Here is a 6,130-nt window from a genome sequence, read left to right on the forward strand (position 1 = left end):
AAAGGAAAAGTTGTCATAGGCAAACATAGGCATGGGGGACACAATATCTTGCCTAAGGTTACTATGTATATTGGTGACAGAGCTTCGAATTGAATCCAGGTTTACCCCTTCATCCAATTCAGTGCTCTTGCCACAAAGTTACATTGTCCACTGTCCATTACACATCAGTTTTTAGCAGAAAATGTTGCATCAATTCCTGGAAATTCATCAACATGCTTTTCTACTAAAGGCTAGGTTTTATAAGCAGCTCAGAGTCACTACCTTTGAATTCCACATCATTGTAATGGGATACTCTCTTTCAGCTGCACACGCACCTCAGGTAACATGTTGCCTACATGGAGCAGAGATTGCTCTGTGAATAACAGCAAGGTAAGTTTCTTGTATCTCTCTAATTAATGTTCATTTCTGCATGCTAATTGGGTGAATGCCAGTAGAGAATCAGTAAGAACCAGTCTGGCAGAGACTCTGTAAAACTAATTCAGATGAAAAATGCACCTGTGTCACTTTAAAAATGGTTGCGATCAAAATTTGTTGCTTGATTTTTCACTTTACTTGGTAGCGAATAATAGGGTGGTAAATGGCATCACAGCTCTAAAACAAAGACTTAATCCACATTCAGAGAGGTCTGTATCCTTTCAAATACTCAGTCCCCACTGCAGCTGCTGAGCATTTTAAAGGGTTTGAGCCCCAATGATGCAAAGTACAGATGTATACTAGCCTCATTTCTACTGCTGTCCAAAGGATGTCAATATTGACATCACTGTCATGCTGTGTGTTTTATCAGCTGTACAGTTCACAACACATACTAGAAAAATGGTAGAAACTACACTGCATGACTTTTAAAGATACTGAATATTTAAAAGCTAAAAAATTATACTATAATAAACCATCTTAATTACCGGAGTCTAGAGGAACATAAAAGACCAGATAACTAAACTTAGATTTAGCAGAGTGAASACTCTGCTATTTAGTACATATCCCATACCCATTAGATTTTGACCTTAGTTAAGATTTGTGTGCGATGGAACAGAAACAGGTATCACATCCAGACTACATAGAAAGACACCGTAAGAACCTGATGTTTGGGTGTCTCTTACCAAGCATGGAGCTGGTGCACACCTTGATGTACAAAAGCCTCTGCTTTTTCCCGCCTTCATGCAAACCCACCAAGTGCCCAATAAGAAATGGGAACATCAGACCACAAAGTGGTGAATTCTGTGTTTGTCAGTGGTCTGGTGGAGACAGAGTCAAGGCCCTGCCCATTCATCCCCTCGTTATTGCACTGTTCCCCTATCCCTCCATGCCACTGCTTATGCTCAAGAAAAACTCAGGGGAGTAAAAATATTCCTTCTTCCATTACATGGATGTGCAATAACAGAAGCCCTCTCTGAGAGCTAATAGCTGCTCTTCCTTGCCTGCTCCACAATAAAGGCTTTCAGATAGCTCCAATAAACAATGCTCTTTACTCTTATTCATGCTAAAGTTCACACTGCACAAGGATTTGTTGTATTGATGGGAGCTGACAGAACCATCCAAGTCAAAATACAACAGCAAATCTTTCAGTGATTCTGGGTTCAGTGATTGGGGAGCATTAATCCAGAGCCTTTGGTGCAAATCTCTTTCAGCCATCTGTTCTGCATGGGCAGACTCAAATTTATGGAGACACCCAAAGTGCACATTGTGAAAACAAGGAGTATTAGGATGACCTCACCACTTCATAAATGTTCACAAATTTGCCCTGCTTTTGAATTTTGCTCTTCCTAATTTTTCAGGATAAGAAAAAAACCACTGGCATCATGTCTGCTTTTCTGTTGATTGCTTTCTTGAGCTGGTTGTCTTCATCAAAATTAATTCAAAATTGAAAATAATCTCAAGGTGCTTCTCTCATTGCCCTTTAGACTATGTAGGAGAAAACTTTATGTGATAGGGAACTCACCAAACCCTACAGACACCATCAATACCTGTTAGTGAGCTTAGTGGAAAAAGCCCCAAGTAACAAAGACAATCAGCATCAACAGTAGCATTGGACGATTACTTCACAATGAACACTGCATTCAGTAGACCTTTCCCAGTTTATAATTTCTGCCTCTATTTGTGCCTAGATAATGTTTTCCCTCCAAATATTTGGTATTTATCCTTTTGTACAATGCATGAGTATCAATTCACTGTCTGGTGGTATTTCTTCCAGCATGCCTCTGTGAAGGTTTGGACCCAAAATGGGGTCATATGCATTCCCTTTTGCAAGTAACATCCTTTTACTCAGCTAATGTGCTAAGCACAATTTGTTTGAAATAATTGCCTAAATAATATCTTGGCTAAAGCTGTATTCCAAATTTCATACACTTCTGATCCTTCATGTAATGCATCTGCTATGCACTACTCTTTTCTGCTTTTGGTCATAAAGGCTCAAAGCTGAGAAATAAAGAGAAAGAAAACTTTTCTGTGTGCTTATTTAAAAGATCAGAAAAAAAACCTTTGGCTGTTCATATGCAATGCCACATGGAGAACCAGTTGGTACAATGATCCTGCTTACTTGCATTAATTATTGTGAAAAGTAAAAGCAGGTAGTTCCTATACCAGTAAAAAATGAAGAAATGTTTTTGCATCCATTTTGCACAGGCTGTAAAGCCATAAAAGCTGCAGGCATGTTCAAAGTAGGGTATAAATTACACTTTTGCCCCAGACTTCGGTGAAAGGAGGCCAGACTCACTAGCTTGATGCTTGAGATACCATCAGCACACAGGATAGTGGGGTAGTTCCCTTCTTTTGCACCACATGGAGTGACCCAGCTCTGTCTTTTGCTGTGCTACTTCCAGAAGCTACCTGTGATCTCTCAATGTCACAGTGCCACTTAAGTTATTTTCAGAGCTTTCAAAGCTATTTCCTTTTCCAAGGGGAAAGAGATCAAGATGTCTATCCTGCTCCAATTCTGCTCACTGAAAAAAGCAATGACTCTTTGAACATGGGACTTTGAGAAAAAGCAAAAACACACAAACACTCTGTGTAATTAATTAGAAAGCAGAAATGTCAAATAATCCATGTTTTTTTGCTTCCAGGAATCCTATTAAAAGGACTTGTTTTATTGATCAATTTTTCATGTATATGCCAAATTGAGCCTCAAGTAGACTTTCCACTTACTTGAAATTGTTCTTTTCTCCTGCATACCTTCTTTAAAAGGAACTTGGAAAAAAACCAGGATATTTTAGGAAAAAAAATAGTATGCTTTTTATGATTGTGATATATTGAAGGAGCATAATGTGCTTTTAAAAAAGTTCAGCATAAATAAATGTTAATCTACACACAACAATGCAGCTTGACAGAAGCACTAACAGTAGTACGCACAGTATGATATAAAGACTTTTTCTCCATGTAACCATGTGACAAGAAGTGCACTGGAACTGTTATCTACTTTCCAAAGCATATGAGCTAATCTGATCACTTGCAGAGCGCATTTTTGTTTTAATATCAGCAATTTCAAAAGCTTCACTACACTTTTACCTGGACAGTGTCCTAYAGGCAGTATCTGTGAATGTGAACTTGCAACCATCATACTTTAGACAGAGTGAATGTCCTCCTTCCATCTTTTTGGCAAGGTACTTTGGCAATCCCATTAAAAGCAAAAACTAATAAGAAAAAGAAGTAAAGTTAAGAAGTGATGGATTTGAAAGACAAGTGGTCATCTTTATACTTCAGACAAGTTATGATAGTAGGGCTGTATTCGGTATAAACAACACCTTTTTGACTGCCTGCAGAGGTGCTCAGATGATTGCAAACAACCTGACTGCAAATCCACAGAAATTAAGAGACTCCTATTTGTTCAGACAAGCCTTGAAGTCTGATTCAAAATTCTTCATATTTTTGTGGGCCTCTAAACCTCCCATGACTTTTTCAGCCAATAGGTGTTATGAGATCTCTGTAGTGTCAGATACAGATGCAAAGAACAACTTTTAAAATATTAAAAAGTACTATAGCTTACTAATACTTTAGCATGCTTGCCAGAAGTCATCTATTTGTCTTTACTTTGTTTGATCTGGAATACATGGATATATGGATGAAAATGTTATCCAGAATTATGAGTGCAATTATAAAATAAGATACAAGTCTGGAAGGGATTKCTGTCTACTATAGGGTTATATTAACAGCCATCAACACGGTATTTGAGTGCTTCCCATATTAAAAATGCAAGAACATCTCAGTGGGTTTCCTTAGATCTCTGAACTCTGAACCATAGGCATAGTTTTACATGAGAAGGTGAGGAAGGAAACTGCTGTGATTTTTGGCAGTGGAACAGATTTCAGCAACATGAAATGACTGTTGTACAGGAAGTTTGKTTTTTTTTGTTCTTTTGCTTCTAAAAAGAATATATGTATCTTTGTGTTTCAAGACTCATCTCAAGCTATAGCTAATGGAAAACAGAAAAGCATTTCTTTGAAGACAGGTTATTTCATAATTGAATTCTCTAATTTTTATCAGGAATTTTTAAGGAGTGTTTAAAGAAATCTACAGAACTGAACTTTGTGCTCTCACATGCTCTCTCCTTCTGTGCGTGTCCATCCCCTAAAAACCTTAAAACYTTTTGTGTAATTTGACAGAAGTGCAGTGCTGATTCTAAATCCTATGGATTTTGTGTGGGCCAATGAGAACAACCTTATTAGTATGGCCAACTAGGAGAAAAAGCTTCAGTGCAAGCTCACTGCTTACTAGACATCAGAGAATCACAGAAAAGAGCGGTGTTAAATCTGCCACATTATGGGAAAGCTTCATTCAGTGCTTGTCTTCTACTAGATCCCAGAGAATACAAGCAGAAAACATGAACGCATAGAAACCAGAACTTATTTGGATCTTCTGCTCAGGGAGCAACTTATTTTATTTCTTTCTCCTATAAGTCACACTTCCAGAGTGACTTCTGCCAGACAGAACCAGATGAATCAATAGAATTGGCTCAATTCTTCTCAGCAGTGTACGCAAAACTGATGCACCATGCCTCTACACCCTTCCTTCCTCTACCCCAGCTTCTAACCAATATATTCCAGGGCTCTAGCCTGGACAACTGTAGGACCAGGAACTTGGAACGAACCGCAAGCACACTTACCCTATAGTTTAGCTGTTAACTAGCAACTAGACCATTTGACTGGCTACTGGCAGTTTATTTCATATATYGAGGCATCATCAATCTTAACTGCTACAGCCCATTGCATAATCTCTTCTCCAGATAAGAAAAGGCTCCCCATCTCCAAAGTTATCTATTCAACACCTTTCCGTGGCTTGGCCTTCATTCTAAAATAATATTAGCAAAAATATTGTCTTGTTCCTAAAGTAGTAATTAAAAAATTCAATCTCTTATTCTTTTGTAAAATGTCATGAACTTTTCATTTTAATTTGCAAAAGCACCCCAGAGCACCAAATGACAGTTACAACTAAATTAAACTAATGCACACATCAAAACAGCTTTATTCTCTGCAAACTGTACAATCATAATGTGTATATTCATATGTATATAGTGCACATATATATTCACACACACAAAGACACGTATACATACACAGTATATTGAAAGTTGAAGTGATGCATACATTTTGCTCATGAAGTCATCAATAGTCTAAAAATTACTTCATATATTTATGCACAACAGAACATCACAAATAGAAATAACTACTTTTTTCATTCTGGAATACAACTAAGTTTTGAGGTTGCAAGTCTGGGAAGCTAATATTCTAAACCCAAAGCTGTTTTTTCTAAGGTTTCCTGAATTGTAGCTATCTGAAAATTACCTTCTGCATCCTACCCCTCAGCACGATAGCATAGATTGCAGCAGAGGACAACTGGAGGACATCCCAGGAAAAATTCTTCTACTATGCTGGCTGCTAAAACAAATGGAAACACCGAATTACAGTATATAGTACTAAAAGGGAACATTTTACTAGCACGGCCTTGTCTAACAAAATTTGAATGTCAAATCTTTAGCCACAAGGACATCCAGACATAAAGGAATGAAACAGATGTTTTGCATGCTGAGCAGCAAAACATAGTTATGCTATATTCTTATTTGCTCCTTAAATTAAATACCATCCCTAAATTTCAGGGAAAGCAAGTACTTTACAAACCAAAATGGCCTACCACATGGCTAAAC

Source organism: Apteryx rowi, unplaced genomic scaffold (assembly GCF_003343035.1).
Source record: "Apteryx rowi isolate R43461 unplaced genomic scaffold, aptRow1 scaffold_479, whole genome shotgun sequence".
Classification (NCBI taxonomy): Eukaryota; Metazoa; Chordata; class Aves; order Apterygiformes; family Apterygidae; genus Apteryx; species Apteryx rowi.